General features: G+C 39.5%; 1 protein-coding gene and 1 pseudogene across 3 annotated transcripts in view; one reads left to right on the forward strand and one right to left on the reverse strand.

Annotated features, from left to right (window-relative positions):
* Window positions 1-16,997, reverse strand: part of CRACD (capping protein inhibiting regulator of actin dynamics) — a 301,181-nt gene that overhangs the window by 198,356 nt on the left and 85,828 nt on the right. The gene's annotated exons all lie outside the window — the stretch shown is intronic.
* On the forward strand, window positions 8,065-9,275 carry LOC131279797 (small ribosomal subunit protein eS6-like; annotated as a pseudogene).

Consider the following 16,997-nt stretch of genomic DNA (forward strand, 5'->3'; position numbering starts at 1 on the left):
AAAATTATCAGCTCTTACTGTCTACCTTGAACATTTACTAGGATTATTTAGAAATTATGAGTTTTAGTAAGTTGTCCAGTTATAAGATAACAACTTGACCACATTAATTAGTTAGAAAATATAATGGAAAAAAGATATAATTTATGAAAGCAACATTAACTTAAATTCCTGAAAATAAACTTAACAACAACAAAAAAGTACAGAACTTGCATGAAGAAATATTTCCCAAATTAATCGCTAGTTTAACTGAAGTCTAATCAAGACAGTAAAATTTTTATTTCTAGACCTGGATAATTCTAAGATTATTCTGGTAAAATAAGTGGCTGACAATAATGTGAAAATATTCTGAAAGAGAAAATCAGTGAAGAAGGGTTTGCCCTACCAGATGGTAAATGGAATATAACCACAAAATTAAATAATTCCAGAACAGGAATATACAAAAATGATCATGGGGCCAAGTTCCAGAATCCGTGAACAGACATAAAACACATTGACATTTAGTGTAGTATAAATTTGGACTTTAAAACCAGCAAAGAAAGAATGGATGATTTAGTAATTGTTGTGACAACCAACTAAACATTTGGGAGAAATTAAGATAGACGACTACTTTATGAGTTATACCTAAATATAGACCATGTAGATTAAAAGCATAAATACTTTTTAAACTCACTAGACAAGTAAAAGAAGAACTTACAATACTGAAGTAAGTAGGCTTGTATAAGCAAGAAAACAAAGCCAGAAAACATGACAGAAAAGAATGGTAGGTATAACTAAAAGAAAATTTAAAATAAACAAAATTTATTTTACAAATAAAGTAAAAAAAAAAATTAATTGGGAAAATATGTGATAATTCCCGGATTTCTCAAGGGTATGGGGAAATGGATATTTTTCTTATAAGGTTGATAGTAAAAAACAGTATAAACTTTCAGTAAGGGACTCTGGCAATATGTCATCAAACAAATATATAAAGAAATGGAGTGAACCGAAATACCCATCATCAGAGAAGTAGTTAAGTAAATTAAGAAAATTAAGACATAGTCATACAATGTAGTACTATCTAGCCATAAAATACCATAACATAGACCTAGATTTCTTGATATGGAAGAACATCTATGGTATATTACAAAGCAAAGAAATTTAAGAACTAATCTGTATAGCACATAAACATATACAAGTATAGAAAGATAGGCAATAAAATGCTAACAATGGTTATTTCTGAGTAAAGAAAAATAGGTGATTTTATTTTCTTCTTTAAAACTTCCCCATATTCTGATTTTTCCCCAATGAACACCTATTAATTTCATAATTTGAGAAAGGTATTAAAGAAAATCAATCAGAACAAAAGAGAAGTAGAAAATTGTTATATCATAAGTAAAAGTAAATATCCAAACTAAAAAAGGATTGGCTTCAGGGAGGTTCATTCCAAGATTTGGAGTATCTCTTGAAAGTTGTAGTAAATCACTTGTAGATGACGGGAGACTATAAGAAAATATTTCCAATATGTTTTACAACCCTCTATCTGGCATGTTAAGATCTTCATCAACCTGCCCCACTTTATCTTTCAGTTTCCCACAGTATCTATGTAACCTTCTGTCGTATAAGTCTTTGTTTCTGTAGTGGGAAACTCAAATTACTTGTGTGACAGTTTGAATTTGGCAAATCCAGAAAAATAAAAAATAAAAAATTGTTTTTGAACTAATCCATTCCTGTGGGTGTGGGGCCCTTTTGATTGGACCATGTCAGTGAAGTGTGGCACAGGTTGGGTTTCCATCCTCTTGCTGGGCCTCATATAAACTAAGACACAGAGAAAGGGACACACAGGAAAAGGGAGTGCTGCCATTTTGACCCAGTCATGTGAGAGAGAGGACTCCACGTTTGCCTATACCTGTGAAAAGGCAGAGAAATCCAAGAGGCTGAGAGGGGTCCTGGAATCTGGAACCAACAGAGCACAGAGGCATGGAAAGAGGTTTCCTGAGTGGCTGGCCCAAAAAGCAGCTGAGGAGGTGAGACCTGCCATATGTCTGTTCTCCACGTGGCTGGATGCCAGGGTCACCAGTAGCTGACTCTGGTGAGACAGCATCTCTGCTGATGACTTGATTGGATAGTCCATGGCCTCCGAACTGTAAGCTTTTACCCCAAATAAAATTCCCATTATAAAAGTCAACCTATTTCTGGTATTTTACTGTGACAAACTAAGACAATCTGTTTAGTGTTTATCTCTGTTATGTATGATTTAAACAATTTTAGTTTTGTTGTTAAATGCTTGGGTTTGGCTCTTTATAAAATGCTTCTTGATGACAGTTACCAGAAGTAAAGGCAGGAAACTGAAAAGAAATTAAATCTCATCCCTTCTCTGATGATCTCAGTCCACAGTGATCTTTTTCTCTGACTTCTAGTCTTCTAAATTCTGGGATACCACAGCTTTTCACTTGTTCATATACTGGCAAACAGTACTTTTCTCTGATTTATTTGTTCAGTCATTATCAGTTCAATGGCTTTTTATTTTTTTTCTAGATGAACTCAGCTCAACTTAAGACAGGCACAGAGAAAGCAGATAGTTGGGATTCAAATTTTGCTGGGTTTGCATTATGGAAGGACAAGAAAGTTCAGGATATTGCCAAGGCAGTGGCTGTTAGGACAGACAGTGTAATCTAGCATGGAAGGATGGGTAAAAGCGAGGAGGAGAGAGGTGATGGGTAGGCAAAAGTAGGTGTGTTAAAGACTAGCCCCATGAAAGCTGACTAAGCTTTTTAGGATTGTCTTTCATTTATTTTTCTTAATCTAGGACTATAAATACACATTTTCAGAGGCTAGATTCGTTGATGTACACATGTGCTTATATAATATAGGAATATCTATACCATTCTACTAGGAATAAGAAAAACATAAATTCAATAATAGAGAAGAAACATCAATCAAACGTAACAAGGAAAGACTCTATTTTGTATTGATGTGTGTATGTATGCTTCAGAGACTGAGGTTATTAAAATAGCAAAACATACACAAATAACAAAGGACAACCACAGTAGAAGGGGTACCATGTAGTGAAAAGACCATGCAGCATTGATGAGCCAAAGCACCGCCTTCCAAACCCACTCAGAATCATTCACAGCCCCTGCTATGACCCAGAGCACAGGCTAGCAAACAAAAAGGTAAGTTTGATGTACAGAGATAGTGCCTGAGAAATTTCCAGCTCTCCTAGATCTTCTTAGCTAAAACAAACTTTGGAGAATATCTGTGGAAAGAAGGAACATAAGGGAAGTCAGCTGAGGCATAAGATGTTAAAAGGGATTAAAATCTACATTTCAAAAAAAAAAAAAAGGAAAAGAAAAAAAAATTGATTCTGTCCTCTAGAAACCATACCTTTATGGCACACATAGAGGCAAAACTAAAGGGGGTTTACGGTAATCCAGAAACAATTTGTTGAAAACATACAAAATGTGTATATTGTGAAGCAGATTTTAAAAACCTCAATACCAAATTGTATTTATGATTTAACTTCAAAATCATTTATGCAGATGGACAAATATTGAAAGAGAAGAGGAAAAAGTCAAAGTTTAGATTTATGTGTGGGGGTTGTGGGCATTTTTTTCTTTGTTTATATAAATGTAGTTATACTCCTGCACACACACACACACACACACACAAATGCAGAAAGGTCTTTTTAGTCTTATGTAAGAATTTTCACATTCATTGCATTACCAGGGACATAAAACGATGCTCTATTTGTCAGGCATCTCAGCATCTTGAAGCATTTCTCTTCCTCACACAGGCATTGCTTCATTTGCGAGCATTTCTTCTGAGGTAGTTGAAGATTCAGGGGGCCTGATGCAAAATGAAAACTGAGCAAACATTCCCTCAGCATTCCTTTTAGAACCTCTTCCGTCTTTCATTATCTATTCAAAAGCAAAGGAATCCCTTAAGCTTTTTCCAGTTACAAGGTTTAAAGTGGATCACTTTTCTCCTTTATATCCTTGCCTCTGGGTTTGTACTAAAAAGGATGCAAAAAAGTTTTCCCCAATAGCAAAGAAAAGAGAGAGAGAGTAGGAGGAGATAGGAGGAGGAAAGGGCAGGATGGGCAGAAAAGGGAGTGTAGCAGTTTGACGTGGTTATGAATTCCAAAAATAGATATTGGATTATGTTTGTAATCTGGTCTGTACTTGGGCATGATTGAGTTATGATTAGGGCTTTGATTGGGCCACATCATTAGGGCCTTGATTCCCCACCCATTGGTGGGTGGGGACTCACAGATAAAAGGCGTGGCAAAGGACAGAGTTGGAGGTTTCTGATGTTGGAGTATTGATGTTGGAGTTTGATGCTGAAGTCTTAAACTGGAGACCCAGAAAGTCAGTATGCAGAGGAAAGAGAAGCAAGCCTGGGGAAGAGAGAACCTGAGCCAGGAGAAGAACACAGGAATAGAGACAGCTCCTTAGACAAGGCAGAAAACCCAGGGAGACAGACAGAGCCATTCACCTGAGAGTCTACAGCTGACCTTGAGGAGAGAGGCAAAGCCTAGAGAGCCTCATAGTCTACAGCTGACCTTGTGGAGAAAACAGAGGAGCTGAGGCCAGAGGAACCCAGGAAGCCTGAACCTTCACAGACATTGGCAGCCATCTTGATCCAACATATGGAAATAGACTTTGGTGAGGGAAGTAACTTATGCTTTATGGCCTGGAATCTGTAAACTCCTACCCCAAATAAATACCCTTTACAAAAGCCAACCAATTTCTGGTATTTTGCATCAGCACCCCTTTGGCTGACTAATACAGGGAGAGAGAGAGAGAGAAAGAAAAGAGACTCCACTTCCAGTCAAAAGAGTTCATGAAGTAAGGTTTTCTCTTACTCTTAAAAAAGCTTTAGAGGTATGACAGTAATATTATGGCATGATGATTATTAAATATTGAAGCAATGTCACAAGTCAAGTACCATAAGGAAAAGACATTGTATTGCTTACAGGTATTTTGCAATTGAATATATGGAGACACATTTGATGAAAACAAATTTCAAAAAAAATTTCTAGCTTTAATTGAGCCTACTGAAATGAAAACGTCCTTAACAATTTTATTAGCACTTCATTTCATCAGTAGTCCTTTCATCAGAAGAATTACTGTACACACTGGCCTAATTATGAAATCTACTAAAGCTATACTTACCATCAGATGTGCTAATAATCAGAGCTTCTTGAAATTTGCTGAGAAAACAGAGGGTATCTTCAGAAAAGTATAGAAAAGGGATTTCATCAAATGCATTCTGGGTTGACTAAAAGGGGCAAGCGATTTTCATTTTTCTAGGTCAGAAGGTTTGAAATTAGAAGAGGCATTTCTTCTAGTATTCAGTAGGGTCTAACTTTTAAAAATCTCTGATATTTCAGACTAGTTTGATAGATGATGATAAACTGTTACTTTACATACAGGGAGTTCAAGTGCAGTCACATGGTACAGAAGAGTTAATGGATAAAGTTTGAATATAGAATCAGAAAACTAAAGTGTCAGTGATTTAATACCATACTTCATGACCTCATCTATCTCCTGGATTGAGGATTTAAACCATTATTAGATCATAACATCAGAGGAAATCACCATGGCCAATGTAGGAGTTGGGGGTCACTATCACCTTAACCTTAACTACTGTGTCTAATCCTGTGGGAGGATAAATACAAAGGAAAGGCTAATGAGCTAAAGTAGACTTAATGCAAAGTTCAGGGAAGAAAAGTGTTTTACTTACTTCTGTATTTCCACCCTTAAATCCACAAGATCAGAATTTCTGAAATAACAAGACTTTTTAAATCCGCACTCTTTCTTCAATTTTTCCTTATTTTTTAAAAAGTTACCCAAATTCTGGCCATGAGGGAGTAAAAGGGACCAGATTTGCTTGCTCACCTTAAACAACTAAAAATCTGGACAAAATATAGATAGAAATGATTTTCAGACACTAGACAATGACAGTACATGACAGTGATCCTAGAGAGAAGGAAAATAAAAGAGTTGAAAGTATATGACTGCTCAGCCTAGTAACTGGAGAGAATTTCCAGGTTATGGCACAGAGGAGAGAAATTCAGGCAGAACCCAGTGGTCAGTATGAGCTGAGGAAATAAAGAGTTCAGAGAGGTCAATACAGCTAGAATTCATGGAGCGGGATATCAAAAAGAAGAAAACCACAGGTAAAAATAGTTCTGGAAATCTGCAGAGAGTTCTCCTTAAGCCATTAGCTAAGCATAATTAGAACAATATGTGAGGAAACTACCCAAATTGTGGATAAGAGAGAACAACAACTGGAACTCACACAGGACCAGGAGTAGTTCATTTCCCACCAGCCAGAATGGAGAGACCTAACATATAGGCAAAGTACAATGCTCAAAGTACAATGCTTAGCAGTGGGGCCAAATGAGTACTGACTAAAGGCTGTTATGAGCTCACCTAACAAAGGTTAAATGGAAGCTCTGAATGATCAACTGTTTCCTAGAGAATCAGTCACCCATTTTTTTGTTTGTTTGTTTCTGTTTGCAAGTTAGTTCTTTAAATTTAATCAGTCCTTAGAAAACTTCCCAATTTTGGCTTACTTTAATAGGCTCAAATATTGGTCATTATTTAAACACGACAGTCAAAAAAAAAAAGCAATCACATCATAATAGTTCATGGTAATTTACAAGTATACTTTACATAGTATACAGTTAGATACAGAGGTAGAAGTTCACTTTCACAATGTTTCACTAATACACATATACCAAATTTAAGGCACAAAATAATTAGCTTTATAAAAAAATACTGTAAAAAAATGGTATTTGTTGTTCTACAATATGAATAAAACTTCCAAAAAAATCTTTACACCTTTTCACACATACTCCATAGAATAAGATTTTCCCCCTTGCTATTCAGAGTTGGCACAAAAATGGGGACATTTTCTGTGTAGAAGTTCCCATTTTTATAAACTGTTTCTTTGCAGAGCTGTTATATATTCTAAATAAAGAGTGCACACAAAGAAATGAAACAGCAATTTCCTGAGGAAAGGGTACATTCTGTATGCAGCAAAATTCATAGGTAGAAAATGTATGGTGTTTTGGGATAACTAGGTCTCCAGAGTGATATAAACTTAATAAAATATTTCTAAGATAAAGAGTTAAAAATTCAGCTAATACTTTAGTTATCATCACTTTAAGATCTTTATTCTAACACTCAAAAAATTTTCAAGGGATACAAAACACACACGCACAAATACAACACGAAATTCACAATGTCTGGCATCCAATCAAAATTTCCTGACATGCAAAGAAGCAAAACAATACGACCAATAGTTAGAAAAAAATCAGTCAACAGAAAGAGATCTGAAAATGACATAAATGAGAGACTTAGTAGACAAAGGTGTTAAAACAGCTATTATAAATATGTTCCATATGTTCAAGAAAGTAGAGAAAAACAAGGATAGAGAAATAGAAGACATAAACAAGACCAAATTGAGCTTTCAGAAATGAAAAATACAGTAATGGGATTAATAGTAGATAAGATATTACAGAAGAAAAGATTAATACATGGGAATACATAGAAGTGCAAATGCTCCAAAATGAAACACAAAGAGAAAATGACTGAACAGAAAAGAGCAGTGCAACAATGAGCTGTGGGACATCAAGTGGACTAACGTAAGTATAACTGGAATCTCAGAGAGGTGGTGAGGGGGTGGGAAAGAGAGAAGAGGAAAATTATTTCAAGAAATAATGCTGGAAAAATTCCCCAATTTCCTGAAACTATAAATTCATATTCAAGAAGCTCAACAAATCCTCAGGCAAAAGAAACACGAAGAAAACTATACCAAAATACAACGTAATCAAAGTATTGAAAACCAGTGATAAAATCTTTGAAGAAGCTGAGAAAAAAGACTAACATTATATAAGAAGAATAAAGATAAGAATGACTGCAGACTTCAAGAGAAGCCAGGAAACAGTAGTGAGATATCTATAAAATCTCAAAGAAAAAAATGTTAACCTAGAATTCTTCAACCAGTGAAAATAACTTTCAAAAACAAAGGTGAACTCTTTTTCATGGCACCTTGAAGGCACTCAGCTGCTTCAGGATGAAGCTGAACATCTCCTTCACAACCACCGGCTGCTAGAAGCTCATTGAAGTACGATGAACACAAACTTCATACCTCTCATGAGAAGTATATGGTCACAGATGTTATGGCTGAGAACCTAGATGAGGAGTGGAAGGGTTATGTTGCCTGAATCAGAGCTGGAAACAACAAACAAGGTTTCCCCATGAAGCAGGGTGTCTTGGCAGCGGACTTGGCCCAGTGGTTAGAGCGTCCATCTACCACATGGGAGGTCCACGGTTCAAACCCCAGGCCTCCTAGACCCATGTGGAGCTGGCCCATGCGCAGTGCTGATGCACGCAAGGAGTGCCCTGCCACACAGGGGTTTCCCCCGCGTAGGGGAGCCCCACGCGCAAGGAGTGCGCCCCATAAGGAGAGCCGCCCAGCACGAAAGAAAGTGCAGCCTGCCCAGGAATGGTGCTGCACACATGGAGAGCTGACACAACAAGATGATGCAACAAAAAGAAACACAGATTCCAGTGCCACTGACAACAACAGAAGCGGACAAAGAAGACGCAGCAAATAGACACAGAGAACAACTGGAGTGGGGGGAGGTAGGGGAGAGAAATTAAATAAATAAATAAATAAATCTTTTTTTTAAAAAAGAAGCAGGGTGTCTTGACCCATGGCTGTGTCTGCCTGTTACTGAGTAAAGGGCATTGCTATTATAGACCAAGGAGAAATTGAGAAAGAAAGCACGAATCTGTTCAGGGTTTTATCGTAGATGCTAATCTGAGGTTCTCAACTTGGTTATTGTAAAAAATAAAATACAATAAAATTAAATAATAAATAAATAAATAAATGGATGACCAACTGAAGGATATTCCTGGAATGACTAATATAACTGTGCCTTGTAACTTGGGGCACGAAAGAGCTAGCAGAATCTGCAAACTTTTCAATCTTTCTAAAGATTATGTCCACTAGTATAAGAAAGTCTCTGAACGAAGAAGGTAAGCACGCAAGATTCAGCACCTGTTAACATGTCTTGCAACACAGACATCAGTGTATTGCTCTGAAGAAACAATGGACTAAGAAAAATAAGGAAGAGGCTACAGAATATACTAAAATTTTGGCCAAGAGAATGAAAGGCCAGAGAAAAATTCCAGGAACAGATTGCCAAGGGATAGAGACTGGCCTCTCTGAAAACTTCTACCTCTAAGTCTGAAACCAGCCAAAAAATGAGACTTTTCTAAGAGTAGCAAATAAATAAGATCAGACTTTTTTTTTTTTAAAAAAAAAGGTGAAATAAAAGTTTTCAGACATACAAAAACTGAAAGAATTTATCACCAGCAAGCAGCCATCATTAGAAAGGAATTTTAAACAAGTTCTTTAGGCTGAAGAGTGATACCAGATAGAAATTTGGATGTATATAATAGCATGAAGAGCACTGGAAGTGATAAATATGATCATATGTCCCAGCAATCTCACTCACTTCTAGGTATACACCCAAAAGAATTGAAAGAAGGAACTTGGACAGATATTTGTACACCAATGCTCACATCATCATTATACACAATAGGTAAAAGGTACAATTAATCCAAATGTCCATCAGTAGATAAATGGATAAACCAAATGTATAAAAGTACAAGGGAATATTACTTAGCCCTAAAAAGGAATGAAATTCTGATACATGTTACAGCCCTAATGAACCCTGAAGACATCATGTTGGGAAGCAGTTGTAGCTCAAGTGATTAGGCTGCTGTCTACCACATGGGGGTCCCAGGTTCAGTTCCCAGGCCCTCCTGGTGAAGGCAAAGTTGGTCTGTGCTGCAGAGAGCTGGCCTGCACTGCAAACTGATGCAACAAAAAAGAGACACAGGGAAGTGGACTTGGCTCAATGGTTAGAGAGTCCGCCTACCACATGGGAGGTCCACGGTTCAAACCCAGAACCTCTTTGACCCCTGTGGAGCTGGCCCACACACAGTGCTGATGCGCACAAGCAGTGCAGTGCCACGCAGGGTTTTTCCCTGAGAAGGGGAGCCCCACGTGCAAGGAGCGCATCCTGCAAGGAGAGCTGTCCAGTGTGAAAGAAAGTCCAGCCTGCCCAGGAGTGGTGCTGCACACATGAAGAGCTGACACAGCAAGATGATGCAACAAAAAGAGACACAGATTCTCGGTGCCACTGACAAGAATAGAAGCAGACACAGAAGAACATAAAGTGAATGGACACAGAGGACAGACATCTGGGGTGGGTGGGAAAGGAAGAGTAATAATTTTTTAAAATCTTAAAAAAAAAGAAAGAATAGAAAATAAGATTGAAAAAAAAAAAAAAAGAGACACAGAGGAAAGACTGTAAGAGGCACAACAAACCAGGGAGTTGAGGTGGCTCAAGCAATTGGGTTCCTCTCTCCCACACTGGGGGTCCCAGGATTGGTTCCTGGTGCCTCCTAAAGAGAAGGCTAGATGAGAAGACAAGCAGACACAGAACAAGCAGCAAATGGTCACAGAGAGCAGACAGTGAGCACAGATGGTGGTGGGGGCAATAAATAAAATAAAATAAATCTTTAAAAAAAAAAAGACATCATGTTGAGCTAAATAAGTCAGATACAAAAGGATGGATATTGTATCACTCCACTTATATGAAATAACTATAATATGCAAACTCATAGAGACAGAAAGTACAGTACAGTTTACCCAGGGGAGGGGGAAGGAGAGCTAACACATAATGGGTGCAGGATTTCTGTTTGGGATAATAGGAAAGTTCTCATAATGAATGGTGGTTAGGGTAGTGCAACATTGTGAATATGATTAATCCCACTGAAAAATATGTTTGGGAGTATATGAGATGAGAAAGTTTATGTTGTATATATGTTTACACAATTTTTAAAAAACAATTAAGGAGACAATGGCAATCAGATGCAATATGTGATCCTTAACTGTTAAAGAAGATCTAAGTAAATGGAGAATTGCTCATGGGTCAGAAGATTCAATATTAAGACATCAATTTTCCCCACATTGATCTAGAGATTCAATGTAATCCTGCCCCACCCCCCCACCACAAAATCCCTACAAAATTTTTTGTAGAAATGACAAACTGATTCTAAAATTCATATAAAATTCAAAGGACCTACAATAGCTAAAATGACTACGAAAAAGAAGAATAAAGTTGGAGAACTTTAATAACATGATTTCAATACTAATCATAAAGCTGTGCAAGTCACGACAGTATGGTCTGTAAAAATAGACATATATGTGAATGAAACAGACTAGAATTTCTATAATTAGACCCATACATAAAGCCAACTGATTTTCAACAATGTTGTGAGGGCAATTCAGTGGGGATATGTTTAAGCAAAAATATAAATAAACATTGTTCAATCCTTACCTCACACCATAAACACACTTAACATGAAATGGTTCAGAGACCTAAATGTAAAATTTCAAACTGTAAAACTTCTGTAAGAAAACAAAGGGAAAAAATCTTTTTGACCTTGGATCAGTCAATTATTTCTTACATAGAACATAAAAAGCACAAACCATAAAAGAAATAATCAACACAATAGACTTCATCAAAATTTAAATTCTTTGTTCTTCAAACGACACTCCTAGGAAAGCAGAAAGGCAAGCCATAGACTGAGAGAAAATATTTGTAAAATATATATCCAACAAAATACTTGTATCCAGAATATCTAAAGAAAATGCTCAACCCAATAATAAGAAAACAAACCATCTAATAAGAAAATTGATAAAAGATTTGAAAAGAAACATTACCAAAGAAGATACCAATGGCAAGCAAGCACATGAAAAGATGCTCAAAATCATTAGTCAACAGGGAAAGGCAAATTGAAAGTACAATGAGCTACACACACACTAGAGTAGCTAAAATTGAAAGGGCTCACATCACCAGGTGTTGGTGAAGATAAGAAGCAATTGTACTTCTCACATACTGGTGGTGGGAATGCAAAATAAAACAGCCACTGTGGAAAACAGTTTATCGGTTTCTTAAAAACGTAAATATATACTTACTATACAACTCAGCCACTCTACTTCTAGATATGTATCCATGAGAATGAGAGCGTATGTCCATACAAAGACATGATTGTTCACAGCAGCTTTATTTTAATAGCCCCAGTGGTTTACAGTAGGGTCCACTGTCTGTGTTGTACAGCCCTATGCTTTTTTTAAAAAGATTTATTTTTTATTTATTTCTCTCTGCTTCCCACCTCCATTGTCTGCTCTGTGTCCATTTGCTGTGTGTTCTATTGTGTCTGCTTGCATTCTTGTTAGTGGCACTAGGAACCCGTGTCTCTTTTTGGTTGCATCATCTTCCTGCATCAGCGCTCCATGTGTGCGGTGCCACTGCTGGGCAGGCTGCACTTTTTTCATGTAGGGCGGTTCTCCTTGCGGGGACACACTCCCTCCACGTGGGGGTCCCCTACACAGGGACACCCCTGCATGGCACGGCACTCCTTGCATACATCAGCACTGCCCATGGGCCAGCTTACCACACGGGTCAGGAGGCCCTGGGTTTGAACTCTGGACCTTCCATATGGTAAGTGGACGCTCCATCGGTTGAGCCAAATCCACTTTCCTACAGCCCTATGCTTTTTTAAACTTTTATTCTAGTAACATATATATAACCTAAAATTCCCCCTTTAACCACAAACATATAATTCAGTGGTATTAATTACATTCACAGTGTTGTGCTATCTTCACCAACATCCATTCCCCAAATTTTTCTATCACTGTAAACAGAAACTCTGTACTAGTTAAGCATTAACTCCCCCTTCCCTACCCCCTGGTAGCCTGTATTCTCATTTCTGACTCTAGGAATTTGCTTGTTATAATTATTTCATATCAGAAACAATCAAAACCTTTTTTAAAAAAAGATTTATTTATTTATTTATTTATTTATTTATTTATTTCTACTCCCACTCCCCGTTTTCTACTCTCTCTGTCCATTCACTGTGTGTTCTTCTGTTCTGCTTGTATTCTCATTAGGCGGCTCTAAGGAACCGATCCTAAGATCTTCTGGAGTGGGAGAGAGGCTATCATTCTCTTGCACCACCTCAGCTCCCTGATCTGCTGTGTCTCTTATTATCTCTCCTCTGTGTCTCTTTTTGTTGCATCATCTTGCTGCACCAGCTCTCTGCATGAGCCAGCACTTCTGCACAGGGCAGCTTGCCACACAGGCCAGCTTGCCTTCATCAGGAGGCCCTGGGCATCAAACCCTGGACCTCCTTTATGGTATATGGGAGCCCAATTGCTTGAGCCACATCTGCTTCCCTTAAAACTTTTTTTATAGGAGGATGAGGAGTCTCAATTGACAGTGCTGGCATCCATTTATGAAAAACTCTTTAAAATAAAACATCTATTTTCCTCTACCAAAAAATGTAGGTGGAGGTGAAGGGGACAGGAAAAAACTGAGCAGATCCTTAATTAACACCAATTGGAGGGTGGGGGGAGCAGTGAAAATGGACATTCCACATTTCCTTGTTCCTTTTCCTACCACCTGGGCTAACCCTTACCTGTCAATTGCTTTGGAGCTCCCAAAGTCAACAAGTCTTTATTTGTCAAACAATGCACTGTTCCAAGAAACTGCTTGAGCTGTTATATGGCTTTTAGCAGAAACTTAACTCACCTTGTTTTCTAATAGATGTACTACATTCTATTCACAAAAGAAAAAAAAAACAAAACAAACCAGTGTGAATCCGTAAATTTTTTTTTAAAGATTTATTTTATTTATTTCTCTCCCCTTCCCCCTGGTTGTCTACTCTCTGGGTCTATTTGTTGCGTGTTCTTTGTCCGCTTCTGTTATTGCCAGCGGAACGGGAATCTGTGCTCCTTTTTGTTGTGTCATCTTGTTGTGTCAGCTCTCCATGTGTGCGGCGTCGTTCCTGGGCAGGCTGCACTTTCTTTCGCGCTGGGTGGCTCTCCTTATGGGGTTCTCCTTGCACGTGGGGCTCCCCTACGCAGGGACACCCCTGCGTGGAAAGGCACTCCTTGCGCGCATCAGCACTGCACATGCGCCAGTTCTACACAGGTCAAGGAGGCCTGTGGTTTGAACTGCGGACCTCCCATGTAGTAGACGGACGCCCTAACCACTGGGCCAAGTCTGCTTCCCTCTGCAAACTTTTAAGACTGATCTCAAGTTCCACTATATGGCCAGTCTTTCTTGACCATTCTAGGACTTGCTATCCTCCATTCTCCCCTTAACTTCCATCTATACAGAATTCTCTGTATTTCATGCAATTTATCATTACAATTATTCTTGTTTTCTTACCTTGTATGGGGAAATTTCTTCTATTCCTCTAAGTTTCTAGCTCAGCCTACAATATGGGCACTTCGGCCCTGCTCTCTTAGGGTAGTAGTAAGGAAGAAGCTTTCCCTCTTCTTCTCACTACTCTTATTTCCTTCCCTGAAGAGATATAAATAATCTGACTGGGGAGAAGGTCAGTGCTCATGCATGAACAACCCAGCTGCTTCCTAGCCCTTCTCTCAGGCAGAGCTCCTTGCCCATGAGCAAGCACATCCTCCTTTTGAGGTCAGCTTGCAGTTCCCCAGCTGTTCTGACTCCGACTGGGCAGACACATGAAACTGAGGGGGAGGATGGAATGTTGTAGGCCACATTTTGGCCTCGGGTCCAAGCCACATTCCTCAATGCAGCTTGGTCAGCAATACAGCTGATAATATATTTTAATCTCCACCATCAACTGGCTGTAAAAATCAGGAGTGGATAAGGGCTTTAAATAATTAGTACCACCAACATCCAGGCTAACTTTCCTTCCTTTACTTGCAGGTCCAAATGTCTACCTTTCCAGACTGACTTCTTCTTCATGAAGTCTTTCACGATTCCTGAGGTCCGATTATTCATTTTCTAGTCTCTGCCCCAAAGTGCTCCTTTTTTTTTTTTTTTTAAATATTTATTTATTTATTTAATTCCCCCCCCCCGCCCCCCGCCCCCGGTTGTCTGTTCTTGGTGTCTGTTTGCTGCGTCTTGTTTCTTTGTCCGCTTCTGTTGTCGTCAGCGGCACGGGAAGTGTGGGCGGCGCCATTCCTGGGCAGGCTGCTCTTTCCTTTCACGCTGGGCGGCTCTCCTCATGGGCGCACTCCTTGCGCGTGGGGCTCCCTCACGCGGGGGACACCCTTGCGTGGCACGGCACTCCTTGCGCGCATCAGCACTGCGCATGGCCAGCTCCACACGGGTCAAGGAGGCCCAGGGTTTGAACCGCGGACCTCCCATATGGTAGACGGACGCCCTAACCACTGGGCCAAAGTCCGTTTCCCCCAAAGTGCTCCTTTTGTACCACTTCTAAAATATTTGTTCTGCTGGGCATCTAGTAAATTGTATAGTTCTCTTTCAACAAATTTTTTTTATCCGCCCCCGCCCCCAGCTTGCGGCTTTTTTGCTTGCTGTCTGCGCTCTGTGTCCATTTGCTGTGCGTTCTTCTGTTCTGTATTTATAAGTAGTATTAGTATTTTTACTACCCCCCTCCTCTGCTTTTTTTTTTTTTTCTTGTCTCCCTTTTTGTTGCGTCGTCTTGCTGAGTCGGCTCTCCGCGGTGCCTGTGGGCATGCAGCAGTCCACGGCGGGCGAGCCGCCTTCACAAAGAGGCCCTGGGATGCAAACCCAGGGCCTCCCATATGGTAGACATGAGTCCAGCTGACTGAGCCACAGCTGCTTCCCTCTTTCAACAAATGTTAAGCTCCTTTAAGAGAAGGGCTGTATCATATTTATCTTTTTTATTTTTAATCTCTCTCCCTTCCCCCCGCAGTTGTCTGCTCTCTTGTGTCCATTTGCTGTGTGCTATTCTGTGTCTGCTTGCATTCTCAGCAGCACCGAGAATCTGTGCCTCTTTTTTTTTTAAAGATTTATTTATTATTTCTCTCCCCTCCCCCCACCCCAGTTGTCTGTTCTCTGTGTCTCTTTGCTGCGTGTTCTTCTTTTGTCCACAAACACAGGAATCTGTGTTTGTTTTTGTTGCAGCATCTTGTGTCAGCTCTCCGTGTGTGGGCGCCATTCCTGGGCAGGCTGCATTTCTCTCATACTAGGCGGCTCTCCTTATGGGGTGCACTCCTTGCACGTGGGGCTCCCCTACACGGGGGACACCCCTGTGTGGCAGGGCACTCCTTGTGCGCATCAGCTCCCCATGGGTCAAGGAGGCTCAGGGTTTGAACCGTGGACCTCCCACATGGTAGACGGATGCCCTAACCACTGGGCCAAGTCCGCTTCCCTCTGTGTCTCTTTTTGTTGCCTCATCTTGCTCCATCAGCTCTCTGTGTGTGCGGCGCCACTCCAGGGTGGGCTGCGATTTTTTGAGCAGGACAGCTCTCCTTGCGGGGAGCACTCCTTGCACGTGGGGCTCCCCTACGTAAGGGACACCCCTGCATGGCAGGGCACTCCTTGCGTGCGGCAGCACTGCGCATGGGCCAGCTCATCACATGGGTGAGGAGGCCCCAGGTTTGAACCCTGGACCTCCTATATAGTAGACAGATACTCTAGCAGTTGAGCCACATCCGCTTCCCTCATGTTTATCCTTGTATCAACCAAATCAGTTTAATTTTTATATACATTTAACCTGAATCACCTTTGTAATTATTTATTGACTGTTTTCATGTAGATTTTAAGGTCAATGGGGCAGGGAATCATTTCTTGTTGATAAGTGTCATCTTATTTAATTTCAGAATTAACTAAAACAAAAATGTAATTCCAATAACATCAACTACAACAAACAGGTACTTCATTTAAAGTTAATGTTAAGTCCTTTAAGAGTGTCATACCTATAAATTACAAGCTGTTTAGTGTAGTCATTCAATACCCATCCTCATTGATTGCTCTGTTTTTAAATCATTGATTTCTAAAGAAAAATTAGTTTTTCACACTGCAGATATAAGGGAATCTTGGAAACAGAATCCAACCAATCTTAGCAGAGTTCTGAAAGAGTGAATCAGCAAGAGTGCAACCTGCAAGGGCA

The sequence above is a fragment of the Dasypus novemcinctus genome, chromosome 1 (genome assembly GCF_030445035.2).
Source record: "Dasypus novemcinctus isolate mDasNov1 chromosome 1, mDasNov1.1.hap2, whole genome shotgun sequence".
Taxonomy (NCBI): domain Eukaryota; kingdom Metazoa; phylum Chordata; class Mammalia; order Cingulata; family Dasypodidae; genus Dasypus; species Dasypus novemcinctus.